This window comes from Pseudophryne corroboree, chromosome 6 (assembly GCF_028390025.1).
Source record: "Pseudophryne corroboree isolate aPseCor3 chromosome 6, aPseCor3.hap2, whole genome shotgun sequence".
Classification (NCBI taxonomy): domain Eukaryota; kingdom Metazoa; phylum Chordata; class Amphibia; order Anura; family Myobatrachidae; genus Pseudophryne; species Pseudophryne corroboree.
In genome coordinates this window covers 387,778,022-387,801,587 of record NC_086449.1, presented here as the reverse complement: position 1 = coordinate 387,801,587, position 23,566 = coordinate 387,778,022, and the positions used below count along the sequence as shown (strand labels likewise).

The following is a 23,566-nucleotide window of genomic DNA, read 5'->3' as shown; positions in this document are numbered from 1 at the left end:
GAGTAGCACTATCTCAAGTAGTTCTACGACAGCACGGGTGGATTCTAAATATTCCAAAATCGCAGCTGATTCCGACGACACGTCTGCTGTTCCTAGGGATGATTCTGGACACAGTCCAGAAAAAGGTGTTTCTCCCGGAGGAGAAAGCCAGGGAGTTATCCGAGCTAGTTAGGAACCTCCTAGAACCAGGCCAAGTGTCAGTGCATCAATGCACAAGAGTCCTGGGAAAAATGGTGGCTTCTTACGAAGCGATTCCATTCGGCAGATTTCACGCAAGAATTTTTCAGTGGGATCTGCTGGACGAATGGTCCGGATCGCATCTTCAGATGCATCAGCGGATAATCCTGTCTCCAAGGACAAGGGTGTCTCTTCTGTGGTGGCTGCAGAGTGCTCATCTACTAGAGGGCAGCAGATTCGGCATTCAGGACTGGGTCCTGGTGACCACGGATGCCAGCCTGAGAGGCTGGGGAGCAGTCACACAGGGAAGAAATTTCCAAGGAGTGTGGTCAAGTCTGGAGACTTCTCTCCACATAAATATACTGGAGCTAAGGGCAATTTACAATGCTCTGAGCCTAGGAAGACCTCTGCTTCAAAGTCAACCGGTGCTGATCCAGTCGGACAACATCACGGCAGTCGCCCATGTAAACAGACAGGGCGGCACAAGAAGCAGGAGGGCAATGGCAGCAAGGATTCTTCGCTGGGCGAAAAATCATGTGATAACACTGTCAGCGGTGTTCATTCCGGGAGTGGACAACTGGGAAGCAGACTTCCTCAGCAGGCATGGAAGTCTTCCACTTGATTGTGAACCGTTGGGAAAGACCAAAGGTGGACATGATGGCGTCCCGTCTGAACAAAAAACTGGACAGGTATTGCGCCAGGTCAAGAGACCCTCAGGCAATAGCTGGGACGCTCTGGTAACACCGTGGGTGTACCAGTCGGTGTATGTGTTCCCTCCTCTGCCTCTCATACCCAAGGTACTGAGAATTATAAGACGGAGAGGAGTAAGAACTATACTCGTGGCTCCGGATTGGCCAAGAAGGACTTGGTACCCGGAACTTCAAGAGATACTAAGAAGGGACTTGCTTCAGCAAGGATCATGTCTGTTCCAAGACTTACCGCGGCTGCGTTTGACGGCATGGCGGTTGAACGCCGGATCCTAAGGGAAAAAGGCATTCCGGAAGAGGTCATCCCTACCCTGGTCAGAGCCACGAAGGAGGTGACCCCACAACATTATCACCGCATTTGGAGAAAATATGTTGCATGGTGTGAGGCCAGGAAGGCCCCCACGGAGGAATTTCAACTCGGTCGATTCCTGCATTTCCTGCAAACAGGAGTGTCTATGGGCCTCAAATTTGGGTCCATTTAAGGTTCAAATTTCGGCCCTGTCGATTTTCTTCCAGAAAGAATTGGCTTCAGTTCCTGAAGTCCAGAAGTTTGTCAAGTGAGTACTGCATATACAACCCCTTTTGTGCCTCCAGTGGCACTGTGGGATCTCAACGTAGTTCTGGGATTCCTCAAATCACATTGGTTTAAAACGCTCAAATCTGTGGATTTGAAATATCTCACATGGAAAGTGACCATGCTGTTGGCCCTGGCCTCGGCCAGGCGATTGTCCGAATTGGCGGCTTTGTCTCACAAAAGCCCATATCTGATTGTCCTTTCGGACAGGGCAGAGCTGCGGACTCGTCCCCAGTTTCTCCCTAAGGTGGTGTCAGCGTTTCACCTGAACCAGCTTATTGTGGTACCTGCGGCTACTAGGGACTTGGAGGACTCCAAGTTGCTAGATGTTGTCAGGGCCCTGAAAATATATATTTCCAGGACGGCTGGAGTCAGGAAAACTGACTTGCTGTTATCCTGTATGCACTCAACAAACTGGGTGCTCTTGCTTCTAAGCAGACGATTGCTAGTTGGATGTGTAGTACAATTCAGCTTGCACATTCTGTGGCAGGCCTGCCACAGCCAAAATATGTAAATGCCCATTCCACAAGGAAGGTGGGCTCATCTTGGGCGGCTGCCCGAGGGGTCTCGGCTTTACAACTTTGCCGAGCTGCTACTTGGTCAGGGGCAAACACGTTTGCAAAATTTTACAAATTTGATACCCTGGCTGAGGAGGACCTGGAGTTCTCTCATTCGGTGCTGCAGAGTCATCCGCACTCTCCCGCCCGTTTGGGAGCTTTGGTATAATCCCCATGGTCCTTACGGAGTCCCCAGCATCCACTTAGGACGTCAGAGAAAATAAGAATTTACTTACCGATAATTCTATTTCTCATAGTCCGTAGTGGATGCTGGGCGCCCATCCCAAGTGCGGATTGTCTGCAATACTTGTACATAGTTATTGTTACAAAAATCGGGTTATTATTGTTGTGAGCCATCTTTTCAGAGGCTCCGCTGTTATCATGCTGTTAACTGGGTTCAGATCACAGGTTGTACAGTGTGATTGGTGTGGCTGGTATGAGTCTTACCCGGGATTCAAAATCCTTCCTTATTGTGTACGCTCGTCCGGGCACAGTATCCTAACTGAGGCTTGGAGGAGGGTCATAGGGGGAGGAGCCAGTGCACACCACCTGATCGTAAAGCTTTTACTTTTGTGCCCTGTCTCCTGCGGAGCCGCTATTCCCCATGGTCCTTACGGAGTCCCCAGCATCCACTACGGACTACGAGAAATAGAATTATCGGTAAGTAAATTCTTATTTTTTCTCTTACGTCCTAGAGGATGCTGGGGACTCCAAAAGGACCATGGGATATAGACGGGATCTGCAGGAGCTTGGGCACACTAAAAGTACTTTGACTGGGTGTGAACTGGCTCCTCCCTCTATGCCCCTCCTCCAGACCTCAGTTATACTTTGTGCCCAGGAGTGACTGGACACACACTAGGGGAGCTCTACTGAGCTTCTCTGGAAAAAGACTTTTGTTAGGTTTTTTATTTTCAGGGAGACCTGCTGGCTACAGGCTCCCTGCATCGAGGGACTGAGGGGAGAGAAGTCAGACCTACTTCTGCTTAGTTAAGGGCCCTGCTTCTTAGGCTACTGGACACCATTAGCTCCAGAGGGTTCGATCACTTTGCTCGCCCAACTGCTTGTTCCCGGTGCCGCGCCGTCACCACCCTCACAGAAGACAGAAGCCGGGTGAGTATGAGAAGAACCGAAAACTTCAGACGGCAGAAGACTTCAGTAACGGAGTAACGGGGGGGGGGGGGTGCGTGCCCTTGGCAGCAGTTACTAAAGTAGTGGAGACTGGTAAAAGTGATATTCGGTGCCCGGGCACCGTATAGCAGACCCTCGCCAGAATAAAAAATTAAAATTCAGGCGGGACTGAAGCGCGCCGGGAATCGGCGGGGCTTAACCGCACAGGTCACCAGCGCCATTTTCTTCTCTCCACAGGCGCTGCAGAGAACGCTGGCCCGGACCTCCAGGCTCCTCGCACGTAAAAGGGAGCAAAACGGGGGGCACACTTTTTGGTGTTATTCTTATTATTGGTACAGCGCTGCTGACATATATTAGTGTGGTGTAATATATGGGCGCTGGGGTGTGAGCTGGCATACTTCCTCTGTGTCTCTCTCTCTGGGCTTCCCTGTAGGCTGTCCCCTTTATTGGCCAGTGTGGGTGTCGGTACTTCGTGTCGGCATGTCTGAGGCTGAGTGTTCCTCCCTGGAGGAAGTTACTGGGGGCGCAGAAAAGGAGCTGGAAATGGCTCTGTCGACATAGTCGACTACTGATTGGGTTGCTATGTTGAGTACACTTAATGCTAATGTTGCTTTGTTTTCTAAGAGGTTGGATAAATCTGATTCTCAGACACAGACATGGAGAAAATCCATGGAGTATGCTTTGGCTCAGGTGCAGACCCCTCAGTGTCACAAAATCGTTCATTCAACCAGATGGTAGATACAGATGCCGACACGGACTCAGATTCCGATGTCGATTTTAATGAGGCTACTTTACACCCAAGGGTAGTTAAGAGTATTCAGTACATGATTGTGGCTATTAAGCATGTTTTACGTATTTCTGATGAACCTGCGGTTCAGGAAACAAGGATTTGCCTATTTAAAGGAAAAAAACCTGAGGTGAAGTTTCCCCCTTCTCATGAAATGAATGCTCATTGTGAAAAAGCTTGGGAGTCGCCGGACAAGAGGTGGCAGATTCCCAAGAGAATTTTGATGGCGTATCCTTTCCCCTCTGATGACGGGGAAAAATGGGAGTCGTCTCCTAATGTCGACAAGGCTCTATCCCGGTTGTCCAAGAAGGTGGCGCTTCCGTCGCCTGACACGGCTGCTCTCAAGGATCCGGCGGATCGCAAGCTGGAAACGTCTTTGAAGGCCATTTTCGTTAATACGGGTGCATTGCTCAAACCTGCTGTGGCGTCGGTATGGGTGAGTAGTGCTATTGCTAAATGGGCTGATAATTTAGCTTCTGATATGGATACCCTTGATAAAGATAATATTCTTTTGACTCTTGGTTATATCAAGGACGCTGCAGGATGCGGCAAGGGATGTTGGCCTCTTAGGATCAAGAGCCAAGGCCATGGCGGTCTCGGCCAGGTGGGCGCTGTGAATTCATCAATGGAATGCTGATGCAGACTCCAAGAAAAATATGGAAGCTCTCCCCTTCAAAGGTAGTGTCATGTTTGGTGACGGCCTGACTGACTTGGTGTCATATTTTCTTCCTTATGTTCCCACACAACAGAAAAAGGCACCCCATCAGCAGATGCAGTCCTTTCGACCTAATAAATACAAACGAGGGAAAGGCTCGTCCTTCCTCGCTTCAAAGAGTAGAGGAAGGGGAAAAAAGTTGCCTGCAGGATCAGGCACCAGGACCAAAAGTCCTCCCCCGCCTCAACCAAGTACACCGCATGACGCTAGGGCTCCCCTGCGGGAGTCCGGGCCGGTGGGGGGCCGTCTCCGGATCTTCAGTCAGGTCTGGGTTCAATCAGCCCTGGATCCTTGGGTTTTAGACAGTGTCTCACGGGTACAAGCTGGAGTTTCAGGAGATGCTCCCTCACCGCTTTTTCATTTCGGCCTTGCCAGGGTCTCTTCCGGAAAGAGATGTAAATGATGCAATACAAAAGTTGTGTCAACGGAGGGTCATTGTTCCCGTTCCCCCGTCCCAACGGGGGGAGGGGTTCTATTCGTGCCTCTTTGTCGTACCGAAGCCGGACGGTTCAGTCAGACCGATTCTGAACCTAAAATCCCTCAATCCATACTTGAAAACTTTCAAGTTCAAGATGGAATCTCTTCCAGTTGTGATCTCCAGCCTAGAAGGGGGGGATTTTATGGCGTCAGTCGACATAAAGGATGCCTACTTACACGTCCCGATATATCCTCCACATCAGGCCTTCCTGAGATTTGCGGTGCAGGATTGTCATTACCAATTTCAGACGTTGCCGTTTGGTCTTTCCACGGCCCCGAGGGTTTTCACCAAGGTCATGGCAGAAATGATGGTTCTCCTTCGCAAGCAAGGGGTTACAATTATCCCGTACTACGATCTCCTGATAAAGGCGAGGTCCAAGGAACAGTTGTTAAGAAATGTGGATTTTTCCCGGTCTGTTTTGCGACAACACGGTTGGGTTCTAAATTTGCTGAAGTCTCAGTTGATCCCGGTCACTCGGCTGCCCTTTCTGGTTATGATTCTAGACAAGGAGTTACAGAGAGTGTTTCTTCTGGAAGACAAAGCTCTGGAAATAGACAATGGTCAGGGAGCTTCTGAGGCCGACAAGTGTCGATTCATCAATGCACACGGGTTCTAGGGAAGATGGTTGCGGCTTACGAAGCCATTCCGTTTGGCAGGTTTCATGCCCGGGTGTTTCAGTGGGATCTGCTGAACAAATGGTTTGGGTCTCACCTGCACATGCACCGGAAAATAACTATCTTCCAGGGCCAGGATTTCTCTCCTGTGGTGGCTGCAAAGCTCTCACCTTCTAGAGGGACGCCGATTCGGAATCCATGACTGGGTCCTGCTGACAACAAATGCAAGTCTCCGAGGCTGGGGCGCAGTCACGCAAGGAAGAAATTTCCAGGGAAAATGGTCAAACCAGAAATCTTGTCTCCACATAAATGTTCTCAAGTTATGAGCCATTTACAACGGCCTGCTGCAAGCGAAGAGCCTTCTTCAGGGTCGTCCTGTCCTGATCCAGTCGGACAACATAACAGCGGTGGCGTACGTAAACCGCCAAGGCGGAACAAGGAGCAGGTCTGCTATGGCGGAGGCCACAGGAATCCTTCGCTGCGCGGAACAGCACGTGAGTGCTCTGTCAGCAGTCTTCCTCCCGGGCGTGGACAACTGGGAAGCAGACTTCCTCAGCAGACACGATCTCCATCCGGGAGAGTGGGCTCTTCATCAAGAGGTATTTGCAGAAGTGACAAGGCGTTGGAATTCCTCTGATAGACATGATGGCGTCTCGCCTCAACAAGAAGCTTCGGAGGTATTGTTCCAGGTCAAGGGACCCCAAGCCAGTGTAGTGGACGCCCTGGTGATTCCGTGGGTGTTTCAGTCGGTGTATGTGTTCCCTCCGCTTCCTCTCATTCCAAAGGTGCTGGCGATCATACGACGAACAAGGGTTCAGGCGATTCTCGTCGTTCCAGATTGGCCACGCAGGGCCTGGTATCTGGATCTTCGGGAATTGCTTGTGGAAGATCCTTGGCCGCTTCCTCTGAGAGGACCTGTTACTGCAGGGGCCCTGCGTGTTTCCGGACTTACCGCGGCTGCGTTTGACGGCATGGAAGTTGAGCGCCAAATCTTAGCTCGAAAAGGTATTCCCGGGGAGGTCATCCCCACTCTCCTTAAGGCTAGGAAGGAGGTTACGTCGAAACATCATCACCGTATTTGGAGAAAGTATGTTTCGTGGTGTGAAACCAAAGCAGCTCCTGCGGAGGAGTTTCACTTGGGTCGGTTTCTCCATTTTTTGCAGGCAGGCGTCGATGCAGGCCTGAAATTGGGTTCCATCAAAGTGCAGATTTCGGCTTTATCTATATTCTTTCAAAAATATTTGTCCGTCCTTCCAGAGGTTCAGACTTTCGTGAAGGGAGTGCTGCATATCCAGCCTCCATTTGTGGCGCCGTGGGATCTTGAAGTGGTGTTGCAGTTTCTTATGTCTCACTGGTTTGAACCTTTGCGTAAGGTTGAGTTAAAGTTTGTCACTTGGAAAGTGGTCATGCTTTTGGCTCTGGCGTCTGCCAGGCGAGTGTCAGAGTTGGCGACCTTGTCTCACAAGAGTCCATATTTGATCTTCCATTCGGATAGAGCATAATTGAGGACCCATCAACAATTTCTGACGAAGGTGGTTTCTTCGTTTCACATTAACCATCCTATTGTGGTGCCTGTGGCTACAGATGCTGTGGCGGTTCCAAAGTCTCTTGATGTTGTAAGCGCTTTGAAAATTTACGTCGCCAGAACGGCTCTTACCAGGAAAACAGAGGCTTTGTTTGTCATGTATGCTTCCAACAAGATTGGAAATCCTGCTTCTAAGCAAACTATTGCACGCTGGATTTGTAATACGATTCAGCAAGCTCATTCTTCGGCTGGGCTACCGTTGCCGAAGTCAGTAAAGGCCCATTCTACCAGGAAAGTGGGCTCATCTTGGGCGGCTGCCCGAGGGGTCTCGGCATTTCAGCTTTGCTGAGCAGCTACGTGGTCGGGTTCAAACACCTTTGCTAAGTTTTACAAGTTTGATACCCTGGCTGATGACCTCATGTTTGCTCAATCGGTGCTGCAGAGTCGTCCGCACTCTCCTGCCCGTTCTGGAGCTCTGGTATAGACCCCATGGTCCTTTTTGGAGTCCCCAGCATCCTCTAGGACGTAAGAGAAAATAGGATTTTAATACCTACCGGTAAATCCTTTTCTCCTAGTCCGTAGAGGATGCTGGGCGCCCATCCCAATGCGGACTGTTTCTTGCAGTTAGGTTGATACTGGTTATTTTCAGTTACACAAGGTTGTGTATCGGTTATGTTCAGCTTGTTGCTGTTAGTTCATACTGTTATCTGGTTTCATGCTACTCCAGTTGTACGGTATGTTTGTGGTGTGGGCTGGTATGTTCTCGCCCTTCGTTTAACAAAAATCCTTTCCTCGAAATGTCCGTCTCTCCTGGGCACAGTTCCTATAACTGAGGTGTGGCGGAGGGGCATAGGGGGAGGAGCCAGTTCACACCCAGTCAGTCTTTTTAGTGTGCCCAAGCTCCTGCGGATCCCGTCTATGCCCCATAGTCCTTTTGGAGTCCCCAGCATCCTCTACGGCAGTGTTTCCCAACCGCGGTCCTCAAGGCACACTAACAGTCCTGGTTTTAGTGATATCCAGGCTTGGACACAGGTGACTTAATTAGTACCTCAGTTATTTTGATTTAACCATCTGTGCTGAAGCCTGGATATCACTAAAACCTGCACTGTTGGTGTGCCTTGAGGACCGCTGTTGGGAATGCCTGCTCTACGGACTAGGAAAAAAGGATTTACCGGTAGGTCTTAAAATCCTATTATATGTGGGTGTGAAATGAAAATGAAAGTTATATGGGATAATACATGTTACGTAGATAATAGGCAGTGTGCACAGACGTAACATGATGACAACCATGTGAGTAGTGGATATAGGGAGAGAAATCTAGGTGCTGTAATAAAATGGCATAATGCTAGGTGTGGAATACATATGTATTCCTGGTGAACGGGATGCCGGCTGTCAGTATCCTGACAGCGGCATCCCGCCCGGCAGAATGCTGGCAGCAGGGCGAGCACTGCGTGTCCCCTTGTGTGCGATCTGTGCTCAACATGCTGCGGTCGTGGTGGCTTGCTGCGCTTGCTAAAGGCTCTATTCCCACTCTGTGTGTGTCGTGGACACCCACAAGTGGGAATATCACCTGTGAGGCGGTATTCCGGCTGTTGGCTTTGTCGGCTGTCGGGATTACGGCGTCTGTATCCTGTCCACCGGGATACCGATAGCCGGCAAATTGCCTCCCCTAGGTGTATACAGATGGAGCCTTCCTTACCTTCCGCCTAGTCATGCCGGGAGTGCACGAGCCGCTTCCCATCGTAAGTGTCTGTTTGGGCGCGCGTGCCCGTCCAGACAGAGACGCTCACAATGACTAGGTGCGCCCAAAGTCACAGATGGAGCCTGAATAACAGAGGCTCCATATGTATGTTAGGAAGAAATTCTTAGCAGAAATAGATAATTATAGTATACAGTTAAAGCAAAAATAAAGATCAGAGGAAAAAAAATAAATATATATGTGTGTGTGTGTGTGTGTGTATTATATATATATATATATATATATATATATATATATATATATATATATATATATATATATATATATATATATATATATATATATATATATATATATATATATATATATATATACGTGTGTGTATATGAGGATTTTTATTTTCGCAGATGGTAAAGCTGCCCATTCTTCTTGGCAAAAAGCCTCCAGTTCCTGTAAATTCTTGGCCTGTCTTGCATGAACTGCATGTTTGAGATCTCCCCAGAGTGGCTCAATGATATTGAGGTCAGGAGACTGAGATGGCCACTCCAGAACTTACACTTTATTCTGCTGTAGCCAATGACAGGTCGACTTGGCCTTGTCTTTTGGATCATTGTCATGTTGGAACGTCCAAGTACGTCCCATGCGCAGCTTCCGAGCTGATGAGTGCAAATTTTCCTCCAGTATTTTCTGATAACATGCTGCAATCATCTTGCCATCAATTTTGACCAAGTTTCCAGTGCCTTTGTAGCTCACACATCCCCAAAACATCAGCGATCCACCTCTGTGTTTCACAGTAGGAATGGTGTACCTTTCATCATAGGCCTTGTTGACTCCTCTTCAAATGTAACGTTTATGGTTCTGGCCAAAATTTGGTCTCATCACTCCAAATGACTTTGTTCCGGAAGTTTTGAGGCTTGTCTCTGCTGTTTGGAGTATTGTAAGCGGGATGCTTTGTGGCATTTGCGTAGTAATTGCTTTCTTCTGGTGACTCGACCATGCAGCCCATTTTTATTCAAATGCCTCCTTATTGTGCATCTTGAAACAACCACACCACTTTTTTCTCTGACGTCCTAGTGGATGCTGGGAACTCCGAAAGGACCATGGGGAATAGCGGCTCCGCAGGAGACTGGGCACAACTAAAGAAAGCTTTTAGGTCACCTGGTGTGCACTGGCTCCTCCCACTATGACCCTCCTCCAAGCCTCAGTTAGATTTTGTGCCCGGCCGAGGTTGGATGCACACTAGGGGCTCTCCTGAGCTTCTAAAAAGAAAGTATATAATTAGGTTTTTTATTTTACAGTGAGACCTGCTGGCAACAGGCTCACTGCAGCGAGGGACTAAGGGGAGAAGAAGCGAACCTACCTGCTTGCAGCTAGCTTGGGCTTCTTAGGCTACTGGACACCATTAGCTCCAGAGAGATCGACCGCATGGAACTGGCCTTGGTGTTTGGTCCCGGAGCCGCGCCGCCGTCCCCCTTACAGAGCCAGAAGCAAGAAGAGGTCCGGAAAATCGGCAGCAGAAGACATCAGTCTTCACCAAGGTAGCGCACAGCACTGCAGCTGTGCGCCATTGCTCCTCATACACACTTCACACTCCGGTCACTGATGGGTGCAGGGCGCTAGGGGGGGCGCCCTGAGCAGCAATAAAAACACCTTGGCTGGCAAAAATACCACAATATATAGCCCCAGAGGCTATATATGTGATAATTACCCCTGCCAGAATCCATAAAAAAGCGGGAGAATAGTCCGCGATAAAGGGGCGGAGCTATCTCCTTCAGCACACTGGCGCCATTGCTCCCTCACAGCTCCGCTGGAAGGAAGCTCCCTGGCTCTCCCCTGCAGTCTACACTACAGAAAAGGGTAAAAAAGAGAGGGGGGGCACTAAATTTAGGCGCAGTATATATAACAGCAGCTATAGGGGACATAATTCAGTTAGTCCCTGCATTATATAGCGCTCTGGTGTGTGCTGGCATACTCTCACTCTGTCTCCCCAAAGGGCTTTTGTGGGTCCTGTCCTCTGTTAGAGCATTCCCTGTGTGTGTGCGGTGTGTCGGTACGGCTGTGTCGACATGTTTGATGAGGATAATGATGTGGAGGCGGAGCAGATGCCTATAGAAGGGATGTCACCCCCTGCGGGGCAGACACCTGAGTGGATGGACTTATGGAAGGAATTGCGTGCACGTGTCGACTCCTTACACAAAAAATTTGACGACATGCCAAATGCGGGACAGCCGGCTTCTCAGCTCGTGCCTGTCCAGGCGTCTCAAAGGCCATCGGGGGCTCTAAAACGCCCGCTACCTCAGATGGCAGACGCGGATGTCGACACGGATACTGACACCAGTGTCGACGACGATGAGTCTAGTCTAATGTCCACTAAGGCCATTCGTTGCATGATTGAAGCAATGAAAGAGGTGTTACAAATTTCTGATATAAACCCAGGTACCACTAAAAAGGGTATTATGTTTGGGGAGAAAAAACTACCCGTAGTTTTTCCCCCATCAGAAGAATTAAATGAAGTGTGTGAAGAAGCGTGGGCTTTCCCTGATAAAAGATTGGTAATCTCTAAGAAGTTACTAATGGCGTTCCCTTTCCCGCCAGAGGATAGGTCACGTTGGGAGACACCCCCTAGGGTGGATAAAGCGCTCACACGTTTGTCTAAAAAGGTGGCACTACCGTCTCCGGATACGGCCGCCCTCAAGGAACCTGCTGATAGAAAGCAGGAGGCGATCCTGAAGTCTGTATATACACACTCAGGCATTATACTTAGACCAGCTATTGCGTCAGCATGGATGTGCAGTGCTGCCGCTGAGTGGTCAGATTCCCTGTCAGAAAATATTGACACCCTAGACAGGGACACTATTCTGCTAACCATAGAGCATATAAAAGACTCAGTCTTATACATGAGAGATGCACAGAGGGAGATCTGCCGGCTGGCATCTAAAATAAGTGCATTGTCCATTTCTGCTAGGAGAGGCTTATGGACTCGCCAGTGGACAGGGGATGCAGATTCAAAAAGGCACATGGAAGTTTTGCCTTATAAGGGTGAGGAGTTATTTGGGGATGGTCTCTCGGACCTAGTTTCCACAGCAACTGCTGGGAAGTCAGCATTTTTACCCCATGTTCCTTCACAGCCTAAAAAGGCGCCGTTTTATCAGGTACAGTCCTTTCGGACTCAGAAAAACAGGCGTGGAAAAGGCGGGTCCTTTCTGTCCAGAGGCAGAGGTAGGGGAAAAAGGCTGCAACAAACAGCAGGTTCCCAGGAGCAAAAGTCCTCCCCCGCTTCTTCCAAGTCCGCCGCATGACGGTGGGGCTCCACAGGCGGAGTCAGGTACGGTGGGGGGCCGCCTCAAAAATTTCAGCGATCAGTGGGCTCGCTCACAGGTGGATCCCTGGATCCTGCAAATAGTATCTCAAGGGTACAAACTGGAATTCGAGGCGTCTCCACCCCACCGGTTCCTAAAATCTGCCTTGCCGATTACTCCTTCAGACAGGGAGGCTGTGCTAGCGGCAATTCACAAGCTGTATTCCCAGCAGGTGATGATCAAGGTGCCCCTACTTCAACAAGGACGGGGTTACTATTCCACACTGTTTGTGGTACCGAAACCGGACAGTTCGGTGAGACCCATTTTAAATTTGAAATCCTTGAACACATACATAAAAAAATTCAAGTTCAAGATGGAATCGCTCAGGGCGGTTATTGCAAGCCTGGACGAGGGGGATTACATGGTATCCCTGGACATCAAGGATGCTTACCTGCATGTCCCCATTTACTATCCTCACCAGGAGTACCTCAGATTTGTGGTACAGGATTGCCATTACCAATTCCAGACGCTGCCGTTTGGACTCTCCACGGCACCGAGGGTGTTTACCAAGGTAATGGCGGAAATGATGATACTCCTTCGAAGAAAGGGAGTTTTAATTATCCCGTACTTGGACGATCTCCTAATAAAGGCGAGGTCCAAGGAGCAGTTATTGGTGGGAGTAGCACTATCTCAGGAGGTGCTGCACCAGCACGGTTGGATTCTGAATATTCCAAAATCACAGCTGGTTCCGACGACACGTCTACTGTTCCTGGGTATGATTCTGGATACAGTCCAGAAAAAAGTGTTTCTCCCAGGGGAGAAAGCCAAGGAGCTGTCATCTCTAGTCAGAGACCTCCTGAAACCAAAACAGGTATCGGTGCATCACTGCACGCGGGTCCTGGGAAAGATGGTGGCTTCTTACGAAGCAATTCCTTTCGGCAGGTTCCATGCCAGAATCTTTCAGTGGGACCTGTTGGACCAATGGTCCGGATCGCATCTTCAGATGCATCGCCTAATAACCCTGTCTCCAAGAACCAGGGTGTCTCTGCTGTGGTGGCTGCAGAGTGCTCATCTTCTAGAGGGCCGCAGATTCGGCATACAGGACTGGGTCCTGGTGACCACGGATGCCAGCCTTCGAGGCTGGGGGGCAGTCACACAGGGAAGAAACTTCCAAGGACTATGGTCGAGTCAGGAGACTTCCCTACACATAAATATTCTGGAACTAAGGGCCATTTACAATGCCCTAAGTCAGGCAAAATCCCTGTTTCTACACCAGCCGGTACTGATCCAGTCAGACAACATCACGGCAGTCGCCCATGTAAATCGACAGGGCGGCACAAGAAGCAGGATGGCAATGGCAGAAGCCATAAGGATTCTCCGATGGGCGGAAAATCACGTACTAGCACTGGCAGCAGTGTTCATTCCGGGAGTGGACAACTGGGAAGCAGACTTTCTCAGCAGGCACGACCTCCACCCGGGAGAGTGGGGACTTCATCCAGAAGTCTTCCAAATGATTGTAAATCGATGGGAACGGCCACAGGTGGACATGATGGCGTCCCGCCTAAACAAAAAACTAGAGAGATATTGCGCCAGGTCAAGGGACCCTCAGGCGATAGCTGTGGACGCTCTAGTGACACCGTGGGCGTACCAGTCAGTTTGTGTTCCCTCCTCTGCCTCTCATAGGGTACTGAGAATAATAAGAAAACGAGGAGTAAGAACAATACTCGTGGTTCCGGATTGGCCAAGACGAGCGTGGTACCCGGAACTTCAAGAGATCTCAGAGGACCCATGGCCTCTGCCGCTCAGACAGGACCTGCTGCAGCAGGGGCCCTGTCTGTTCCAAGACTTACCGCGGCTGCGTTTGACGGCATGGCGGTTGAACGCCGGATCCTGATGGAAAAGGGCATTCCGGAGGAAGTCATTCCTACGCTGATTAAAGCCAGGAAAGATGTAACTGCAAAGCATTATCACCGCATATGGTGGAAATATGTTGCTTGGTGTGAGGCCAAAAAGGCCCCAACAGAGGAATTTCAACTAGGTCGATTTCTGCATTTCCTACAAGCAGGAGTGACTATGGGCCTGAAATTAGGCTCCATTAAGGTACAGATCTCGGCTCTGTCGATTTTCTTCCAGAAAGAACTAGCTTCACTACCTGAAGTTCAGACGTTTGTGAAAGGAGTGCTGCATATTCAGCCCCCGTTTGTGCCTCCAGTGGCACCTTGGGATCTCAACGTGGTGTTGAGTTTCTTAAAATCACATTGGTTTGAGCCACTTAAAACCGTGGATCTAAAATATCTCATGTGGAAAGTGGTCATGTTATTGGCCTTGGCTTCAGCCAGGCGTGTGTCAGAATTGGCAGCTTTGTCATGTAAAAGCCCTTATCTGATTTTCCATATGGATAGGGCGGAATTGAGGACTCGTCCTCAGTTTCTCCCTAAGGTGGTATCAGCTTTTCACTTGAACCAACCTGTTGTGGTGCCTGCGGCTACTAGGGACTTGGAGGATTCCAAGTTACTGGACGTAGTCAGGGCCTTGAAAATGTATGTTTCCAGGACGGCTAGAGTCAGGAAAACTGACTCGCTATTTATCCTGTATGCACCCAACAAACTGGGTGCTCCTGCTTCTAAGCAGACTATTGCTCGCTGGATTTGTAGCACAATTCAGCTGGCGCATTCTGCGGCTGGACTGCCGCATCCTAAATCAGTAAAAGCCCATTCCACAAGGAAGGTGGGCTCATCTTGGGCGGCTGCCCGAGGGGTCTCGGCTTTACAACTTTGCCGAGCTGCTACTTGGTCAGGGGCAAACACGTTTGCAAAATTCTACAAATTTGATACCCTGGCTGAGGAGGACCTTGAGTTCTCTCATTCCGTGCTGCAGAGTCATCCGCACTCTCCCGCCCGTTTGGGAGCTTTGGTATAATCCCCATGGTCCTTACGGAGTCCCCAGCATCCACTAGGACGTCAGAGAAAATAAGATTTTACTCACCGGTAAATCTATTTCTCGTAGTCCGTAGTGGATGCTGGGCGCCCATCCCAAGTGCGGATTGTCTGCAATACTTGTACATAGTTATTGTTACCTAAAGGGTTATTGTTGAGCCATCTGTTGAGAGGCTCAGTTGTTTTCATACTGTTAAACTGGGTATAGTATCACGAGTTATATGGTGTGGCTGGTAGGAGTCTTACCCGGGATTCAAAATCCTTCCTTTATTATGTCAGCTCGTCCGGGCACAGTGTCCTAACTGAGGCTTGGAGGAGGGTCATAGTGGGAGGAGCCAGTGCACACCAGGTGACCTAAAAGCTTTCTTTAGTTGTGCCCAGTCTCCTGCGGAGCCGCTATTCCCCATGGTCCTTTCGGAGTTCCCAGCATCCACTACGGACTACGAGAAATAGATTTACCGGTGAGTAAAATCTTATTTTCAGAGTCCTGTATTTCAGCTGAAGTGATTTGTGGATTTTTCTTTGCATCCCGAACAATTTTCCTGGCAGTTGTGGCTGAACTTTTTGTTGTTCTACCTGACCGTGATTTGGTTTCCACAGAATTCCTCATTTTCCTCTTCTTAATTAGAGTTTGAACACTGCTGATTGGCATTCTCAATTGCTTCGATATCTTTTTATATCCCTTTCCTGTTTTATACAGTTCAATTACCTTTTCCCGCAGATCCTTTGACAATTCTTTTGCTTTCCCCATGACTCAGAATCCAGACACGTCAGTGCAGCACTGGATGAAAGATGCAAGGGTCTTTCAGGAGTCCAGAAACTCGCTGACCTTTTATACACACACACTGATTACAAGCAAACAGATCACAGGTGAGGATGGTTACCTTTAGTAGCCATTCAACCCCGTTTGTGTCAACTTGTGTGCATGTTATCAGGCCAAAATCTCCATGGTATGTACACTTTTGATCAGGGTCATTTGGGTAGTTTCTGTTGTCATTATGATTTAAAAAGAGTAAGCACAGTTGTTTGACAATAAATGGCTTCATCCAACCACTAACCATGAGTGAAAAAAAAAGTTTGTGAGTCATCATTCATATTCTCTGACAAATGGCCAGAAAATCACCAATTCTGCTAGGGTATGTAAACTTATGAGCACAACTGTATGTATATGTGTATGTATATGTATGTATATATATGTATGTATATATGTGTGTGTGTGTGTGTGTGTGTGTGTATATATATATATATATATATATATATATATATATATATATATATATACAGTATTTGCTGGCGTATAAGACTACTTTTTTGCCCTGAAAAACATGCCTCCAAGTGGGGGGGTCGTCTTATACGCCGGGTGCACTTCAGTTGGGATAGACATAGCTGCCATAGTGGCCTTCCGATACTCGCCCGGTGCCCATAGTGGCCTCCCGATGCCCGCCCACCTCATTCTACTCACCATCCAGTATCGCGCGATATCCAGTGCGCCCGCGGCGGGTCACTAGTGCCAATTACAGGGAGATGCAGGGACTGGCCGGAGGCACTGCAGTCGCGTTGTGGCCGTACAATGGTGACAATGACAGGTACTGTAATGGCACTAATACTAATGGCACTCATGTGAAACCGGTAACACTAAATGCACACAGGGGTATACTTTTATACATTTTACAACTTTCTCCTCGCCCCCTCCCCCCTTCTTATGCATACCTTGATAAATACTCCCTATCCAAATCTCTTATCAGGTCATAATATACAGTATGTCACAAATCTGATGTTCTTTTCCGTATTATTTGGTGTGTGGAAGGGGGTAGTCTTATACGGCGAGTATATAACAAACTCTATATTTTGAGTGGAAATGTTGGGGGTCGTCTTATACGCCCAGTCGTCTTATACGCCGGCAAATACGGTATATATATATATATCCTACATGTGAGAGAATGTACCAAATAGTAATATGTACGCAGATAAATGTTGCACTTAGCCACACTGCTGTACTCGAGAAATAGTGCACACAGCGAGTCAGCTGCTCTTCCTGCACCACTAGCTGAATTAGTAATGCTCTCCACCTTTACACATGGAGTCATAGAAATGTTCAGTCATAACCCACCACAGAATGCTGTACTGCCTGCATCCTTCTATTATAAGGTTGAGTCTGAAAGGAATGGGGAATTACTGTAGAGAGTCAGTGGGGAATTAATTTCAGTTTGGAGTGGTGAGGATGGGGATTATCTACAAGGACGTGACAGAAAATGAATTGCAGAGAGAGAAAAGGTGGGAAACATGGTTGTGACTTTCCTGCTTGTAATGCTGTGTTGTGCATAGTATTATAGGAGTGAGTGAAAGGACAGGGAAATGGTGGCAGACTGGTGCTTCATAGTCTTACCCCCTGTAAGCTGGCCATGTCCCCCTCCATGGGTCAACATGCTCTTCAGCTGCAGCTTTATGGCGAAATTCAAACTATTTGTCCTGATGAATTATGCAAATTCTACTTCTGCTTTTCTCTTCTCCCTTACCTTCACATTAGATGCGGTGTGTGGGTATGTGGTTAGCATGCCGCTCGTCGGGAACCGGGCTGTCACAACACCAACGCCAGGATCCCCACAGGGGCACCATACCGACGCCGGTATACCAGCGACGTAGGTGGTTCCCCCTCTATGGTGCCCACGACACGCATAGCGGTCGAAATAGAACCTGTGGCGGGCATAGCGAACCCCTAAGGGGGTTTCTTTGCGCTCATCCCCCCTACCGGCATTCTACCGCTCAGGATGCCGATGTCGGGATAATGACATTCAGCATCCTGTGCGGCAGTATTACATATCGAACCTTGTGTGTATATATGAGTGTGTGTATATCTATAAAGTAAAAAATATTAGAGCATATTACATCTTTAAAACTAATTGCCAATTTAAATCTATTTCCCAGTAATGCGTTGGGCCCAGCGGTAAAGTAAGAAATTACACAGGCAATGCTTGTATCTTCAGCAATATTTATTATTTCTCATATGTCCTAGAGGATGCTGGAGACGACATCAAGACCATGGGGTATAGATGGGATCTGCAGGAGACATGGGCACTCCAAAGACTTTTCATTGGGTGTGAACTGGCTCCTCTCTCTATGCCCCTCCTCCAGGCCTCAGTTTTAGAAATGTGCCCAGGTTGACTGGATGCACTCTGAGGAGCTCTACTGAGTTTCTCTGAAAAGACTTGTTAGGTTTTTTTATTTTCAGGGAGATCTGCTGGCATCAGACTTCCTGCTTCGTGGGACTGAGGGGGCAGAAGCAGAACCAACTTCCTCAGAGTTTCATGGCTCTGCTCCTGGCTGACAGGACACCATTAGCTCCTGAAGGGAACTGAACGCTAGCCGTGTCTAGATGCTCACTCCCACAGCACGCCGTCACCCCCCTCACAGAGCCATTAGTCAGAAGACAGGTGAGTATGAGAAGAATGATCTTCAATGAAGTAAGTGACTGCTGAGGTGCGGCGCGGCTGGCGGGAGCGCAGCGCGCCATTGCTGCCCGCACACACAGGCACTGCAGGGTGCAGGGCATGGTGGGGGCGCCCTGGGCAGCAAGAAAAATACCTCAAACTGGCTAAAAGGGGGCATAAGATGCCGCTGGCACAGCCCTACCCTCGCCAGTATAAACAAAAAGTCAATATACTGAGTGTAAGGATGCGCCATTGGGGGGGCGGAGCTTCTTCCTCAGGCAGCCAGCACACTACTCAGCGCCATTTTCTCTCTCTCCTCAGGCTGCAGAGAACACGCTGGTCCTCTCCTCCACTTCTGACAAGTACAGGGTGCTATGAAGGGGGGGCACAAAGCGATTGTGGTGCATTTGATAGTGTAGATTACTATTTAAAAGCGCTTTTGGGCTGTGGACATACTGTGTTCACAGGCAATACTGTCGCTGGTTTTGTGAACTAGGTGCTCCTATCCTGTGTCCCTCTGACAGATTTTACTGTGGGTCTGTCCCCAAAATAAGTCCCAGTGTGTCTGTGAGTGTGGTGTACACGTGTGAGGCATGTCTGAGGCAGGGAGTTCCTCCCCGGAGGAAGCCATTTTAGGGACACAGAGTTGTCATGTGGTGGCGCTACCGGCACATCAAGAGCCTGCATGGGTGAAAGATCTACGTGACAGTATGCATCTGATTAACTGTAGATTAGATAAGTCTGAATCTAAGGCTGCATGCCGGAGAAAATCTGTGGAAGATGTGATTTTTCAGGATGCTGTTATTCCTTATGCGGGCGTCCCCTCTGGGTCACATAAGAGACCATTTGCAAATGTTGTAAACACTGATACCGACACGGATTCTGATTCTTGTGTCGACAATAGTGAATCCAGAGCGATAGATCATAAATTGGCAAAAAGTATACAATATATGATATTGGCTATAAGGGACGTGTTGGAGGTTACAGAAAGCACTCCTGTACCTCAGGAGAAAGCTTATTTATGTAAGGAAAAGAAATCCAAAGTCACGTTCCCTCCTTCACACGAACTAAATGCTCTGTTTGAAGGGATGTGGGTGAATCCTGATAAAAAATTTCGTATTCCCAAAAGGATTCACATAGCTTATCCTTTCCCGGTTGAAGATAGAAAAAAATGGGAGTCACCCCCTGTGTTAGACAGTGCACTTTCCAGGTTGACAAAGAAGGTAATTCTCCCTGCTCCTGGCACGGCTTCTTGTAAAGAGCCGGCAGACCGCAAAATGGAAACGACATTGAAATCCATTTATGTTACCAATGGTACACTGCTCAGGCCCACTATTGCCTGCGCATGGGTGAGTCGCGCTACTGAAAAATGGTCAGAAAGTGTGTCATCAGAAATTGACACGATTGATAAAGATGAGATACTCCTTAAGTTAGGGAATATCAAGGACGCTGCCGCCTACATGCTGGAAGCAATGAAGGATATTGGACTTTTGAGTTCACAAGCCGCAACCATGGCAGTATCGGCTAGGCGGGCGTTATGGATTCGCCAGTGGAACGTGGATGCAGGTTCCAAAAGAAACATGGAGGCTCTCCCATATAAAGGTGAGGCCTTATTTGGCGATGGCCTGGATGCATTAGTCTCGGCGGCTACCGCAGGTAAGTCAACATTTTTGCCCTCTGCGCCTGCATCGGCAAAAAAGACCCATCACCCGCAAATGCAGTCCCTTCGGCCCAATAAATACGAAAAGGCGAGAGGTTCCCCCTTCTTTGCAAGTAGGGGAAGGGGAAAGACGCCCACACCGGCTCCAGGTTCCCAAGAGCAAAGGTCTACCCCTAATTCTGCCAAATCCCCAGCATGACGCTGGAACTGGGGCACGTCTCAGACTCTTCAGCCAGGATTGTATTCTGTCTGGCCTGGATCCCTGGGTGTTGCAAATAGTATCCCAGGGATACAAACGAGTTTCAAGACGTTCCCTCATGGCGATTTTTTTCAAATCGACCTTGCCAGTTTCTACGCCAGAGAGAGAAGCAGTAACAGCGGCAATCCAAAAATTATGTCAAGACCAGGTTATAGTCCTGGTACTGTTGTCACAACAAGGGCTGGGTTTTTATTCAAGCCTCTTTGTTCCGAAGCCGGACGGCTCGGTCAGACCGATCCTAAATCTAAAAGATCTGAATTTCTTCCTGAAAAGGTTCAAGTTCAAGATGGAATCACTTCGGGCGGTGATTGCCAGTCTGGGGGAGGGGGACTACTTCGTGTCGGTGGACATAAAGGATGCTTACCTGCATGTTCCCATTTATCCTCCTAATCAGGCTTATCTGAGATTCGCGATTCAGGATTGCCATTACCAATTCCAGAAGTTACCTTCCGGTCTCTCCACGGCGCCGAGGGTATTCACCAAGGTGATGGCGGAGATGATGGTCCTCCGTCAGAAAGGAGTCAATATAATCCCTTATCTGGACGACGACCTGATAAAGGTGAGATCCAGGGAGCAGTTATTACAAAACATATCCCTCTCCCTGTCAATACTCCAACAACACGGATGGATCACAAATTACCCAAAGTCACAGTTGGAACCGACGACAAGGTTGTCTTTCCTCTGGATGATTCTGGACACAGAAGTTCAGAGAGTATTTCTTCAGCTGGAAAAGGCTCTGGAAATCCAGAAAATGGTAAACAGATATTGAAACCATCAAGTGTGTCGATCCATCAGTTAATTTGTTTGTTGGGGAAGATAGTGGCGGCCTACGCCTGTTGGACAAGTGGTCGGGGTCACACCTACACATGCACAGAAAGATAATCCTGTCGTCAAAAACCAGGATTTCGCTCCTGTGGTGGTTGCACAGCTCTCACCTGCTAGAGGGACGCAGGTTCGGGATTCAGGACTGGGTCCTAGTAACCATGGATGCAAGTCTCCGAGGCTGGGGAGCAGTCTCCCACGGAAAAAACTTCCAGGGACGTTGGTCACAACAGGAAGCCTGCCTTCACATAAACGTTCTGGAGCTAAGAGCCATTTACAACGGCCTTCAACAAGCGGTACATCTTCTTCAAGACCGTCCCGTGCAGATCCAGGCGGACAATGTAACAGTAGTCGCATACATAAACAGGCAGGGCGGAACGAAAAGCAGAGCGGTAATGGCAGAGGCGACAAAAATCCTCCGCTGGGCAGAAAAACATCTACAAGTTCTGTCGCCAATATTCATTCCGGAAGACACGATCTCCATCCAGGAGAGTGGGGCCTACACCAAGAAGTCTTCGCAGAGGTGACAAGTCTTTGGGGAGTTCTTCAAATAGACATAATGGCATCTCGTCTCAACAAGAAGCTTCAGAGATACTGTTCCAGTAGCAGTGGATGCACTGGTGACCCAGTGGGTGTTTCCGTCGGTGTATGTTTTCTATCCACTTCCGCTGATCCCAAAAGTACTCAGGATCATAAGAAAGACAGGGGTTCGAGCAATCTTCATTGTCCCAGACTGGCCAAGGAGGGCTTGGTACCCAGATCTTAAGCAGTTAATCATAGGAGATCCTCGGCCTCTTCCTCCTCGGGAGGACCTGCTGTGTACCAAGACTTACCGTGGCTACGTTTGACGGCATGGCTGTTGAGCGACGTATCCAAGCCAGGAAGGGTATTCCTAAGGAGGTCATCCCCAGCCTTATTCAGGCCAGAAAGGGAGTAACGTCAAAACATTACCAACGTATTTGGAGAAAATATGTGTCTTGGTGTGAATCCATGAAAGCTCCTACAGAAGAGTTTCACTTAGTACGTTTTCTCCATTTTCTGCAGGATGGTGTGGAGACGGGCCTACGATTGGGATCAATCAAGGTGCAGATTTCGGCCTTGTCAGTGTTCTTCCAAAAACAATTGGTCTCTCTTCCAGAGGTTCAGACCTTCGTGAAAGGGGTTCTGCACATCCAGCCTCCATTCGTGCCTCCAGTGGCACCATGGGACCTTAACGTGGCATTGCAGTTCCTTCAATCGGATTGGTTTGAGGCTCTACAAAAGATAGAGTTGAAGTTTCTCACTTGGAAAGTGGTGATGCTTTTGGCATTGGCATCCGCAAGGCGGGTGTCGGAATTGGGGGCCTTGTCTCACAAGAGCCCTTACCTGATTTTCCATGAAGATAGGGCAGAGTTGCGAACTCGCCAACATTTTCTTCCAAAGGTGGTTTCTGCTTTTCACATAAACCAACCTATTGTGGTGCCAGTAGTTACTGACATATTCACTGATTCAAAGTCTCTAGATGTGGTTAGAGCTTTGAAAATCTATGTTGCTAGAACAGCTCGTATACGGAAAACAGAGGCTCTGTTTGTCCTGTATGATCACAAGAAGATTGGCTGTCCTGCTTCCAAGCAGACTATTGCACGTTGGATTAGAAATACGATTCAGCAAGCTCATACTACGGCTGGATTGCCGTTACCGACGTCCGTAAAGGCCCACTCCACTAGGAAGGTGGGCTCATCCTGGGCGGCTGCCCGGGAGGTCTTGGCATTACAACTTTGCCGAGCAGCTACTTGGTCAGGGTCAAACACATTTGCTAAGTTCTACAAGTTTGACACCTTGGCCGATGAGGACCTAAAGTTTGGTCAATCGGTGCTGCAGAGTCATCCGCACTCTCCCGCCCGTACTGGAGCTTTGGAATAGACCCCATGGTCTTGATGTCGTCCCCAGCATCCTCTAGGACGTATGAGAAAATAGGATTTTGATAACCTACCGGTAAATCATTTTCTCCTAGTCCGTAGAGGATGCTGTGCGCCCGTCCCAGTGCGTACTTTACCTGCAGTTTAGTTATTACAGTTACACAAGTTGTTATCTTGGTTTCAGCATGTTGCTGCAATTAGTTCATGCCTGTTAGCGTGTGTTATGTTGAATGCCATGTGTGCGGCATGGTTGAGGGTGTGAGTTGGTAGATATCTCACCACTTGTTAAGTAATTCCTTTCCT

At 48.7% G+C, this 23,566-nt stretch overlaps 1 protein-coding gene across 2 annotated transcripts in view; it reads left to right on the top strand.

Moving 5' to 3' along the window:
• MKLN1 (muskelin 1) overlaps window positions 1-23,566 on the top strand; it is a 322,757-nt gene that overhangs the window by 90,831 nt on the left and 208,360 nt on the right. The gene's annotated exons all lie outside the window — the stretch shown is intronic.